At 47.3% G+C, this 13,453-nt stretch overlaps 1 long non-coding RNA gene across 1 annotated transcript; it reads right to left on the reverse strand.

Annotated features, from left to right (window-relative positions):
• Nucleotides 1-3,657: 3,657 nt before the first annotated feature.
• On the reverse strand, nt 3,658-11,692 carry LOC133082533 (uncharacterized). Its single transcript, XR_009698962.1, has 4 exons — nt 11,586-11,692; nt 10,411-10,499; nt 8,764-8,865; nt 3,658-4,152 (listed from the first exon to the last, which is right to left on the reverse strand). It is a non-coding gene; the product is annotated as an uncharacterized LOC133082533 (long non-coding RNA).
• Nucleotides 11,693-13,453: the final 1,761 nt, after the last annotated feature.

Raw genomic sequence — 13,453 nt, forward strand, 5'->3', positions numbered from 1 at the left:
CAACAGACCTATAAGGAAAGTGCTATTACTATGGTCACTTCACAGAGAAGGGATCTGAGACACAGAGAGGTTAAGCAACTTACCTTAAGTCACACAGCTTATAAGTGTCAGGGCTGAGATTTGAACTCCATCTGGCTCTCAAGTCCATGCTTTAACCACTACACTGCTCCCTCTCCATTCTTTTAAACATTATCATTTAATTCCCACAGACTCTGACATAGGTATAATTACTTAAATTTAGCATATGAAGATGCCAAGTCTCAAAGAGGTCAATCTGCCCAAAGCCCACTAGCAGAAACTGTCCCTCTCTCTTCACTTCAGTCTGTCACACAAGTCAATGAGCAGGTTGTTACTGAATCAGGTCCAGCGGCTGGCTGCTTGAAAATCAATACTAGAGAGAGAGAGACAAATGTTGGAAGAAAGGAAAGTTGCTTTTATACAGAATGCCGGCAATCTGGGGAAATAGTGGACTCAGTGCCCCCCAGAAACCACCTCCAAAGATTCTGCTCCGCCATGAAAGTTTTTAAAGGGAAAAAGGGAAGCAATCTCAGTTAATCATTGAGATAGGAGGTCAGAGTCGTCTCCACCCGCCACTGCATGCAGGCTTGTCGACTTCCTGTGATTTTTCTTTAGAGGTTGTTCGCAAGATTACTAAAGGGGAAGCTAGGGAAGAGATCTGGTCATCTGTTAATTACTTATTCTTCATTTCTCTACTTCTTTGATTCTGTTAATTACTTATTCTTCATTTCTACTTCTTTGATCTATGGAAAGAAACTAGTTAGGCAAGGTATTGTGTGATCAGAAGATTTGAAAGGTGTGCTAGGGCCAGAGATGAATAGAGCCTGGGGGCGCCTGGTTTAAGGTTAGTGACAAGACAAAAGGGGGCCTCCTGTAGAGAGCTCTTTCCTGCAGAGAGCTCTTTCCTGTGAAAAGCTGCTTACAAATCCCCACTTGTCAGAAGATCATTCCATTTCTGTGGGATCATGGGTGAACGTCCGTCTTCTGTAACTTCTTCCTGCTGACGTAGGGCACCGTATTCTTAGACTGGAAGATGTCGACATGGGTCTGTAGCATCTCTTTGCTGACAGTTGTATTTGCCCATTTATATATATGGGCAGAACAAGCTACAATTATTTTGATGCCCACAAAGCTATAGATTATTATGAGCAGTCGTGTTAATCCCGTTCTCTCAAGGCCAGTTCTTGGAACTGTGCTAGCCATAGACTCAGTGCTGGTCAAGATGGAGCAGTTTATGTCATGGCTGCAGTCTGGTCATCATGCAGTTAGCTTTTTCCCTCTGGTGGCAGTTACAGTATCTATAAGACAACGCGGGAATGTGCATCGGACACTGAGTCTGTGACTCTATTGTCCTAATCATTAGCTGCTTGAGCTTGTTCTTTTGTGACTCAGAGAGGCCTGGAGACGTCAGCTTTTCTATAAACAAGAGGCAGGAGACATAAAGATCCCAACTTCTCTCACCACTGTACTTCCAACTGCGGCTGAAAAATGTCTCCTGCCATATCAGTAAACAAAGGATGTTGCAGCCATCAAGCCCGCAGCCACTGTAGCCACCCCCAGCTGTGCACCCTGAGGGGATTCAGGATGGAGAAAAGCAGGATACTGGCCCTAGATAGTTAAAGTGTGTATCAAAGGAATGATTTCAGTGAGCCCAGACTCTTGCATCTTCCCATATATAGAAAAGCGCTAAATTCATTAACTTGAGATGTCTGGTTTTCTTTCATTAACAGTCATCTTTTGATGTTCCGACTACCCGGTCTTTGTTACAAAACTCCTGTATATCCTGGCTCCCCCCTTAACCTCTTCAGAGCTATCTGAGATGCTGTCTTCCAGGCTTAAGTCCTCAGTTTGTCCGCCAAATAAAACATAACTCTCAACTTCTAGGTTGTGCTTTTTTTTTTCAGTCAGCACAACAATATTTCAGACATTCGACACTGGGCGTTGTGAGTCCTAACATTTTACAATTGGAAGCATCCCTGGAAAGTCACCAAGTCTCCTCATATTGACAGATTACTCAAGAGCAACCAACGTTCATCGTCACCTACCATGTACCAGGCACGGTGCCCGGCACCAGAGGTACAGTGGGAATTACGAAAGCGATCGTTCAAGTTGCTCCCCAAGAGGAGGAGACAGAGAGGGGCACGGTGTCCACACTGTGAGGCCAATGCAACGTGTCCAGGAGAGCTCGGCAGCAGAGAGAAGGGGCCCTTAGCCCAATGAGGGGAAGAAAGGGTATCAGAGAAGACTTCATGGAGGAGGTGACTCCTATTTGGAAGAAAGACCGGATTAACCCCGAAAATAAGGAAGAAAAGGGTTTCCAGGCAGAAGCAACAGCAAAAGCCAGGCCCAGAGACACTTTAAACACTCTAACTGCATGCATTTCAGAATAATGAGTTAGAACGGGCACTAGACCAGAGCCCATTTGGAAAGTACGTAGTAAATTCTGTTTTGACACGTGGACTTAGAGCAGCTTGCAAGACTCCAAGGGGAGAGATCCAAAAATAACTTCAGCTATGAATGTAAGAATGTGGGACTAATCAGCATATAACAGCTGAGAACCTGAGACTCACTGTAGTTACCAGCACGTTGAGGCCTGGGGCCCAGGCCTTCTCCCTAGCGGCCCAGGGACCCTGCCATCCCCTGCTGGCTCCCCCCAAGCCTGGCCTCCAGGCTGCAGAGCAGAGATGTCCTGCGCAGAGGCTTCACCACCTGCGCCTCTCAGGCTTCCATCTGCCTTTCTACAGAGCCAGTAGTTCCCCGTGATCACGAGGAGGCCAGTCCTTGCCTGGGGACTGGAGTAAGATGTTCTCATGACTAGCATGGACACCCAGATAACTGCCTTGTGAAAGCCGTGGGGGAAATAGGCACCATACTCCCTGGCAGACGAAGGTCAGATTGCTGGTTGACGTCCAATATCTGTTCTTCCTTTCTTCCAGAATAACAAAATGCCCAGTCTTTATTCTGGGCAGCCATGAATCAAATGAAGACTAAAAATCCAGGTTTCTTCAGAGCTAGATATGGCCAAGTGGCTAAATTCTGGCCAGTGGGACGAGAGAAGAGATGATGTGCCTTAAAAGAGAAAGGCTGTACCCCCCCGCCTTTCCATCTCCCATGCAGGCACAGGTGACAAACAAAGGTCACAGAGCCACTGGGAGAAGGAGGCTGGATCCCTAAGGTGCAGAGCTGCTGGGAAAGAGAGAAATCAACCCTTTCAACCACTGCTGTGTGGCTTCCTGTTACAAGTTGCTGAACCAGTGTCCCATCTGTGGCGGACACCAGTTTTTTTTTGTTTGTTTTTTGGCCGCGCTGCGCAGCTTGTGGGATTTTAGTTCCCCGACCAGGGACTGAACCTGGGCCCTCAGCAGTGAGAGCGCAGAGTCCTAACCACTGGACCGCCAGAGAATGCCCAGACACCGGTTTAAAAAGGATCCACCAGATGATCTGTGACACTATGCCGATTAAAAAGGAAAGTTTTATCTCATTTTTTTTAACATCTTTATTGGAGTATAATTGCTTTACAATGGTGTGTTAGTTTCTGCTGTATAACAAAGTGAATCAGCTATACGTATACATATATCCCCATATCACCTCCCTCTTGCGTCTCCCTCCCACCCTCCCTATCCCACCCCTCTAGGTGGTCACAAAGCACCGAGCTGATCAGGTTATTATTTTAATTCCTATGGTGGAGGGGACTGGTGCCTGTGTGCTGGTGGATGAGGCTGGATCTTGTCTTTCTGGTGGGCAGGACCGCGTCCGGTGGTGTGTATTGGGGTGACCATAGTATGATTTTAGGCAGCCTCTCTGCTAATGGATGGGGTTGTGTTCCTGTCTTGCGAGTTGTTTGGCATGGGGTGTCCAGCACTGGAGCTTGCTGGTTGTTGAGTGGAGCTGGGTCTTAGCGTTGAGATGGAGATCTCTGGGAGAGCTTTCGCCGTTTGATATTACATGGAGCCGGGAGATCTCTGGTGGACCAGTGTCCTGAACTCGGCTCTCCCACCTCAGAGGCTCAGGCCTGACACCCGGCCGGAGCACCAAGACCCTGTCAGCCACACGGCAGATTCCTGGAGTCTTTCTCTCTGAAGTGTTCAGAAGGGCTACTAAAAGAGGTGTAGGGGTGGCAGGATGCTGGGGCAGCTCGGAAAAGGGAAGAGGAAAGAAAGAAGCTTATCTCACTTTTTAAAGAAGAATGGAGGCATAACATTTATATAAATGCGTAAAATCTTAAGTGTACCATGGCTTAATGAAATTTTCCATACACATATACAGTTGTCCCGTGGTATCCATGGGGAACTGGTTCCAGGACCCCATACAGAAACCAAAATCTGTGGATGCTCAAGTCCTTTACATAAAATGGCATAATATTTGCATATAACTTCTGTACATTCCCACATACTTTAAATCATCTCTAGATTACTTATACCTAATACAATGTAAATGCTATGTAAATGGTTATAAATACAATGTAAATGTCATATAAATAGTTGCCATTGCCCAGCAAATTCAAGTTTTGCTTTTTGGAACTTTCTGGAATTTTTAAAAAATATTTTCAATCTGCAGTTGGTTGGATTCGTGGATGTGAACCCTGTGGATATGAAGGACTGACTGCAATTATGAAACCATCATTCAGTTCAAGATGTAAAGAAGGGGGGCGGCAAGCTATAGGGCGACTAAATCCAGCCCGCCACCTGTTTTTGTAGGTAAAGTTTTAGTGGAACCTAGACATGCCGATTTGTTTATGTATTCTCTGTGTCTGTTGTGCAGAGCTGAGTAGTTGACAGGGAGACTGCATGCCCGCAAAGCCCAAAATATTTACTGAAAAAGTTTGCCGACCCCTGTTAGAGAACATTCTGGAACACATCAGAAGACTCCTTCGTGTCCTAAAAATGAATCTTACCCATCAGATCTTGGAATTGGTGAGCAAGAATGATGATAGGAAGAGGAATATGCCAGGAAGGTTGCATTTGCCACGCAGGCTAGAAGCCTCTGTTGGTTTTCTCCCCCTCATTGGAACAATCAATGTCTAACAGTTTTAGCTTGTCAAGAAGTAGCCTGCCAATGCCTTGCAGATCTCCTATCTTTAAAATTATCTCACCAGAGTGACTAAGAATTACATTTAAATGAACAGGAGCAGAGAGGGAAACAGATTTCCTGGGCAATTGGACTCCCTCATTTTATCTATAGCTCTGTGGTCGGATCTGAGTGTGGCTTGTTTCACGCTTTCCTTTGTTTACATATTCATTTATCTATAGCTCTGTGGTCGGATCTGAGTGTGGCTTGTTTCACGCTTTCCTTTGTTTACATATTCAAACTTCCAGGACACGGCAAGTAAGAAGCGGGCTGAGAGTTCCTGAGTTTGCTTTGGCCCCATTTCTTATATAATTGTCCTATTCATTTGACTTCACAGCATCCGTCGCATAATTTTTGTGCTTTCTGTACTTTCTTCACCTTCAATCTGCCTCTTGAAGTTATATGTCAGTTTTCTAAGGGGTCTGCCCTCTTGACAACACCAAGAAAGAGCCAAAGAAATCAACCCAACAGCTCAGTTGCACCCGTCCTTTCGCCTGGGCAAGAACACACACGCCCACAGTACATCACCACTGCCCGACAACAACATGACCCAGATTAACGAGAAGCTTGGCCCTCTGTCCAGAACACTCCAAGAACATTAAACACGTTAGGATGACAAGATGGCTCCCCTGAATCAGTGGCAGGGAACAGGTGCTCTCAGAAAATCTTGGAACCGATGCTACGAATTCTAAAGCATTGTATCCTTCGCTCCACCGCATTTATCCAAATACAGACAACCAAAGGGCCACCATAATAATAAAGAGGACATCCTGGATGCACATACCCCAGAGCACAGGCAAAACCAACGCCACACCCAACTCACAAAGAGACTGTGTTCCAAAACCTTGTGTTAATGTTTTAAGAATTCCAGAAGCACAATTCCATTGGAACAATGATTCATGGCTGATAGGCTCTGAGCCTAACTCTCCAAAGTCTATTCAGCCTAGTCCCAAGCTAAGATGCTTAAGCTAAAAGAAAAGAATTCTTTTCCCAATGTCTGGGAAACTTTAGGAAACAGCCTTTCTTGGCTAACCTGGGAAGCGCATGACTATGTACACCATTGCTTCAACGGGCCATCAGAGGGCAGCAGGTTGTGAGTGAGGGTTCCTGGTCACAGGGCTGAGGAGGATATAGGAGGTGAAGCTGGGGCCCAGCGCATACCCCTAGTGCACTCTGGCCTGACTTCCAAATGCCAGCATCTCAGCTCTTGGCCTTTTGGCTGTCTTTGGTGGCCCAAGCCTTCCCTGCCCACAGCAGAGAAGTACCCCCGCTCCAGAAGGAGCCCTCAACAACAACCAACCTCCCAAAACCTTTAGGAGAGAGAAGTCTGAGATGCATATTCTCCACTGGCACCCCAGTTCCCCAGTGAGACTGAGCTCCTGTTGCCCACCGTGGACTCTGCTGGATAACGCTCTTTTTATTGGCTTCCTTCCCTTACCTGTCTCACTTCTCCACACCTAACCCAGGGCTTCCTGCAGTTACTCCCCACCCCCAAATTACTTGCATTCCAATCCTCGTCTCAGGGTCTGCTTCTGAGGAAACCCAAACCAAGGTGGGGAGACTATGAAAGTACAGGTCCCGAGGGGTGTGGGCAGATTCCCAACTCCCGTGTCATCCACTAGTCTCTAGTCTCCACACATGAACCCACATCCCAGCCTCCCTCAGCCAGAGTCCTCCAACCCTTCAGGGCCCCTGCTATGGACTGAATGTTTGTGTCCCCCCAAAATTCATATGCTGAAATCCTAACCCCCAGGGTGATGGCATTAGGAAGTGAGGCCTTTAATGGGTGGTTAGGTTATGAGGGTGGAGCCCGCATGAATGGGATCAGTGCCCTTATAAGAAGACACCCCAGAGAGCTCTCTCGTTCCTTTCACCATGTGAGAGCACAGTGAGAAGACAGTCATCTACGAACCAAGAGGGTCCTCACCAGACACAAATTTGCCAGTGCCTTGATCTTGGACTTCCCAGCCTCCAGGGCTATGAGAAATAGTGTTTGTTGTTTGAGCCACCCAGCCTATGGTATTTTTGTTAAAGCAGCCCGACTGGACTAAGCCAGCCACTTTGCAGAGCACCAAATTGTAATAACTAAAGCAGGAAGATATTTAAGAAATGCACTTGACTAGACGTTGTGAATAGGGTAGGGGGATTAAATAGGACCTATGTCTGCTGCTTTTTGGCAATTTCACAACACATGGAAATTGCAAATTGAATGCAGTAAGTTATTAGAGCTGCCAAGTCATGCTTACTCAGTTTTGAAACTCTTAGGGAGTTTTAATACCACTTTTTACTTTTCTCTGTCCTCCTTTCTATTTGTCTATCTGTCTCTTTCAGATGAGGAAGCCATACTATTCTTGCTACAACAGAAGTCCCGTTGCCTCCCGTAGACCTTGCTCAGATGTTTGGGGTTTGTTAGCTGTGAGGATTATTTCTGTGCACACACCGCCCCCCCCCCCCCGCCCAGGTCGCCTTCCTCTAGGTAGAGCACCTCCCTTCCCTCCTGTGTCCATCCGCATCGCAGCCACTTCCCCCCACCAGTCCCAGCTCTGCCTTTACTGCCCTTGAGCACCGAGAATAGGAGACAGCATTTCCCCTCACTACAGTGGCTTCAGGGAAAGCCAAGCTCTCCAACTCCACCCTATCCCTCATCTCTCACAACACTGACGCACAGCTGTGTACGTGCTGGCAGCCTTCACGGAAACGTAGAAAAATGGCAACATAGAAATAGCTTCAGCTAGGATTCTACATCAGAGTGTTCCCAGAGTTTAATAAAGCTGTAAGGAGTAAAGTCACACTTTTACCCCAAGTGCCCCCGAGCATGGGAGGGGCAGGCAGCATGGCAGTTATGTGTGTGTGTGTGTGTTCTGGCACCACTGGAATGCCCGAACCCAAATCATTCCTGTGTGACCTTGGGCAAGGTAGTTACATTCTCTGTGCCCCAGTTTTCCCATCTGTAAATCAAGGGCAGTAATAGTATCTTCCTCAGAGGGTGGCTGCGATATAAATAAGCATCAGAGTGCTTAGCAGGAGCTAAGTAATAGATTAGGCAGATAGTAATCCCTTAATGAACACTAGGAGTTGTTGTTATTACACGCCAAGATCTCGACCTTGCTTCTCTCCAAGACAGAACCCATTCTTAGTAGTTCCAGTCTCTTTAGGAAAAGCTCTCTCCCCTACTGACAGTTAGCTATGCTCACGCGAGGTCCTTTCTCTACCATGGTAACCCTCAGGACATAATAATTCCCAGAAAAATTCAGAATGGAGAAGCCACAGTCTGAATTATTCTGAAAACACTGAGATCCCTGCCAGTGGAAGTGAAGAGACTCCCCCATTCCTCCTGCAGCCTTTCAGTTTCCTTTGAGTGACTCCTGCCTGATGGACGTGCATAGACGCTCACACATGCGCACGTGTGTACACGCGTGCACACACGCGCCCTTCCAAAGGATAGCTGGGGATTCTTGGGGACTGGGGAGTCTCAATCCACTAAGGAACAGTTGAATTGGCCTTGATTCTCCCATCCACAATGGAAATGGCAGGTTGTCTTATTTTTGTTCAGAAAGCCAGTTCTCTTTTCTCATCCTCCTGCTTCTAGACTATTGCTAGGGGCATCTTAGTACCTAGGAAACAGAGCCTAGGATAGCACCACTTCAGATGGCAGTGCCATTTACCTTTCATTCTTACCTTTAGCTATACAAAGGCTTGGCTCAAGACTTGAAGCAGATACTTCTCTTTACCTCGGACTGGAACAAATTCTTAGGCAAGGCTCCCACCCGCTTCTAATTTCTGTAAGGCAAAGAAAAAAATATAGCAATTCATTTTTCCTTTGCTCAGAGCAAAGAGTGAAGGGTAGTTCTTCTAATAATATTCTTTCAACACTTGTTAATTGAGCACCCATAATCGGGAGGTGCTGGACACTGAATGGGAATCAAAGAAATACAAATCTGGTCTTATCTTTAAACCGATTATAATCTAGTCCGAAGAAAAATTGCTGGAGAGCAAGAGAGGGAGAAAAGGAGTGGTGCCCTATGAGTAATTGGTCCTTGGCAGCAAAGTTAAAAATATGGTTTTAGAAAGAGCTGAAGAAGTTTGGGGCAAGCCTAGCATATGTTAACAATCCATTCAGAGCCCAGAATTCATCTTAGCTGTGGTTTCCAAAAACCTCCTAATATGTTACGGATTTTCCTTTATATGTTGCGTCAGTCAGCTTGTACCTTATAAGATCTATACTACATGCATGCACCCTAAATAGATTGTCTAGGGCAAGAGTTTTTAGGAAGGGCTACTAGCATTTTTAGGAAAACGTTTTGAAGTAGGAGATTGCATAGATGATGATTCTCATTTAGGACATTGCCACTGCCCGGGGACATTCATCTTTGGTTAGCAGATGATGTCAATATAAGAAAGAGAATACCAGGCAGTCCACCGGGAGAGGATGCTGACAGGAGATACTTCTCACGTGTCATCTCCACAAATTAAAGGAAGCATTCTAAATGAATGGTGGTAAATACACACCCTGCTTTGATTGGCAACTTTCACCACTAAACCTATAAGTTGAAAGACATGTAAGGTAAAATTCACCCTCCTCTCAACCTTGACGGGATGAGTCACCGAAGCAATCCTCACATTTCTCCATGCAGAAAGGCAGGAGGCTTTCCAAAAAAGGTGGTGGTTTTTCTGTTTCCTTGGTTCCCTGACACATAACCCAGCCATGATCACAGGCAGTGACAGGCAGGAACCTGTTGCCTTATTTGGGAATCCTGTAGCCCTCTTCGTAGGGGGAGTAGGGCAGACTGAGAAGTCCAGATCAAAATGACAATAACACAGAAATAAAGAGGATCAGGTAAAGGAAGTGGGCATTTTATCTAGAGTAAATATAGAAAACTGCCCGATCCAAGGAATAAATATTTTCCTACCCATTTCTTTGTAAAGGTCTAGGAAAATATGTCAAATCTTCCATTTTCTGTAGTGATTTCTCCCATTTTCCTTCTAGCTGTCTGCATTTCCCAGCTGCTGCGGGGACAGCTATTCTGTTGGGAGAGAGTCTGTGAGTTACATCCACCACCAATTCTCAAGTTGCTTCTCAAGTGTCCCTCGTTCTGACCCCAACATGTGCTGTGTGACATTTATTGTGGCATGCAGACAGCAGGAACAGATGGGGAGTGGAGGCTAAGGGCAGGAATGCTCTGGATTTTACAGTTTCCTGTGTGCTTTCCCTTAGGTGATGGGGGGGTGCACCCAACACAGATCTCAACCACACAGCTCAGCCTCCATAGAGAAGCAGGACTTCTAGCTCATTCTGGAGCACTGGAAGCTCTACAGAAAACATACCTTCCTCTGCTCAGGTAGTCCTCCAGCAAGGCTGCTGCCAGCCACCATGCCTTTCTGCTCTGTGTTTCTCCAAATATGAGATCACCCAGCTGAGAAAAAAAGGGGCAGTGGGAAAAGAGAAGGAGACAACAAACCAGTAATGGGCGTGTCAGCTCAGGCTGGAATGTGTGTCCATTGTCAACCCCTAGGAACGGAGAAAAACAAACACAAGTTCAAAATTGCTTCTCAGAGGTGGCGAGTGTGTCAACGGCATAACAGAGGGAAGGGTGCCCTCTGCTGTCACCTGTGATTTTATGTTTCTTAAATTCAAAGGAAATTTTCAAGCTGAAACAGATTGAAGAAACAGTCTGCGTATTAAAAAAGGAAGCCAGCTTGGGGTTTCAGCTGTTTTAACCAGGTGGTGTCCTGTGTTGGGTGAGAGTGACTCAAGGGATGGCACAGGCAGCCATGAAAATTCCATCTCACCAGCTGCTGACAGGAAATCATGGCTTGGGAGGGGGCCTGTGGGCTGTGTAGATCCAGGACAGTTTGCCTGGAAATAAAGCCTTTCTTGGGAGCAGGGCCCTTCTTGGGTGGCGACACGTTCTGGCCAGCAGCTCCATTTATTTTCCTGTCCTTTCCCAGTAAACCAATTTGGGCTTGTTGTTAGATTCCTCTGTTTGTCTCTCTAGCAAGGGAAAAACAAAATACAGTTCTCACATAGGCAGATGAAACTCAATGGCTTGGCTCACAAATATTGCATGAAGATAAGAATTTAAATTACTAAATACAAGAGGACCTTCAAGATGGCGGAAGAGTAAGACGTGGAGATCACCTTCCTCCCCACAAATACATCAGAAATACATCTACATGTGGAACAACGCCTACAGAACACCCACTGAACGCTGGCAGAAGACCTCAGACCTCCCAAAAGGCAAGAAACTCCCCACGTACCTGGGTAGGGCAAAAGAAAAAAGAAAAAACAGGGACAAAAGAATAGGGACGGGACCTGCACCAGTGGGAGGGAGCCGTGAAGGAGGAAAGGTCTCCACACACTAGGAGCCCCTTCGCGGGCGGAGACTGCGGGTGGCAGAGGGGGGAAGCTTCGGAGCCACGGAGGAGAGCGCAGCAACAGGGGTGCGGAGGGCAAAGCGGAGAGATTCCCGCACAGAGGCTCGGCGCCGAGCAGCACTCACCAGCCCGAGAGGCTTGTCTGCTCCCCCACCGGGGCGGGCGGGGGCTGGGAGCTGAGGCTCGGGCTTCGGTCGGATCGCAGGGAGAGGACTGGGGTTGGCGGCGTGAACACAGCCTGAAGGGGCTAGTGCGCCACGGCTAGCTGGGAGGGAGTCCAGGAAAAAGTCTGGATCTGCCTAAGAGGCAAGAGATCATTGTTTCAGGGGGAGCGAGGAGAGGGGATTCAGAGCGCCGCCTAAAGGAGCTCCAGAGACGGGCGCGAGCCGCGGCTATCAGCGCGGACCCCAGAGACGGGCATGGGACGCTAAGGCTGCTGCTGCCGCCACCAAGAAGCCTGTGTGCGAGCACAGGTCACTCTCCACACCTCCCCTCCCGGGAGCCTGTGCAGCCCGCCGCTGCCAGGGTCCCCTGATCCAGGGACAACTTCCCCGGGAGAACGCACGGCGCGCCTCAGGCTGGTGCAACGTCATGCCGGGCTCTGCCGCCGCAGGCTCGCCCCGCATCCGTACCCCTTCCTCCCCCCAGCCTGAGTGAGCCAGAGCCCCCGAAGCAGCTGCTCCTTTAACCCCGTCCTGTCTGAGCGAAGAACAGACGCCCTCAGGCGACCTACACGCAGAGGCGGGGCCACATCCAAAGCTGAACCCCGGGAGCTGTACGAACAAAGAAGAGAAAGGGAAATCTCTCCCAGCAGCCTCAGGAGCAGCGGATTAAATCTCCACAATGAACTTGATGTACCCTGCATCTCTGGAATACCTGAATAGACAATGAATCATCCCAAAATTGAGGTGATGGACTTTGGGAGCAACTGTAGGCTTGGGGTTTGCTTTCTGCGTCTAATTTGTTTCTGGTTTTATTTCTATCTTAGTTTAGTATTTAGAGCTTATTATCATTGGTAGATTTGTTTATTGATTTGGTTGCTCTCTTCCTTTTTTATATATATATATATATATTTTTTCTCTCTCTCTTTCTGTGAGTGTGTATGTGTATGCTTCTTTGTGTGATTTTGTCTGTAAAGGTTTGCTTTTACCATTTGTTCTAGGCTTCTGTCTGTCCTTTTTTTAAAAGGTATTTTATTTATTTATTTATTTTTAAAATTTATTTATTGGCTGCATTGGGTTTTTGTTGCTGCGCGCGGGCTTTTCTCTAGTTGCGGCGAGCAGGGGCTACTCCTCGTTGCGGTGCTCGGGCTTCTCATTGCGGTGGCTTCCCTTGTTGCGGAGCACGGGCTCTAGACACACAGGCTTCAGTAGTTGTGGCACGCGTGCTCAGTAGTTGTGGCTCACGGGCTCTAGAGCGCAGGCTCAGTAGTTGCGGCGCATGGGCTTAGTTGCTCCATGGCATGTGGGATCTTCCCGGACCAGGGCTCGAACCCGTGTCCCCTGCGTTCGCAGGTGGATTCTTAACCACTGCGCCACCGGGGAAGCCCTGTCCTTTTCTTATTTAGTATAGTTTTTAGCGTTTGTTACCATTGGTGGATTTGTTTATTGATTAGATTGCTCTCTTCTTTTATTTTTAATTAATTTTTAATTTTTTTATTTTAATAATTCTTTTTAATTTTTTACTTTAATAACATTATTTTATTTTATTTTATTTTATTTCTTTTTTTTCTCCTTTTCCTTCTGAGCCGTGTGGCTGACAGGGTCTTGGTGCTCCGGCCAGGTGTCAGGCCTGAGACTCTGAGGTGGGAGAGCCGAGTTCAGGACATTGGTACACTAGAGACCTCCCAGCCCCTCGTAATATCAATCTGCAAGAGCTCTCCCAGAGATCTCCTTCTCAACGCTAAGACCCAGCTCCACTCAATGACCAGCAAGCTCCAGTGCTGGACACCCCATGCCAAACAACTAGCAAGACAGGAACACAACCCCATCCA

The sequence above is a fragment of the Eubalaena glacialis genome, chromosome X, assembly GCF_028564815.1.
Source record: "Eubalaena glacialis isolate mEubGla1 chromosome X, mEubGla1.1.hap2.+ XY, whole genome shotgun sequence".
Taxonomy (NCBI): domain Eukaryota; kingdom Metazoa; phylum Chordata; class Mammalia; order Artiodactyla; family Balaenidae; genus Eubalaena; species Eubalaena glacialis.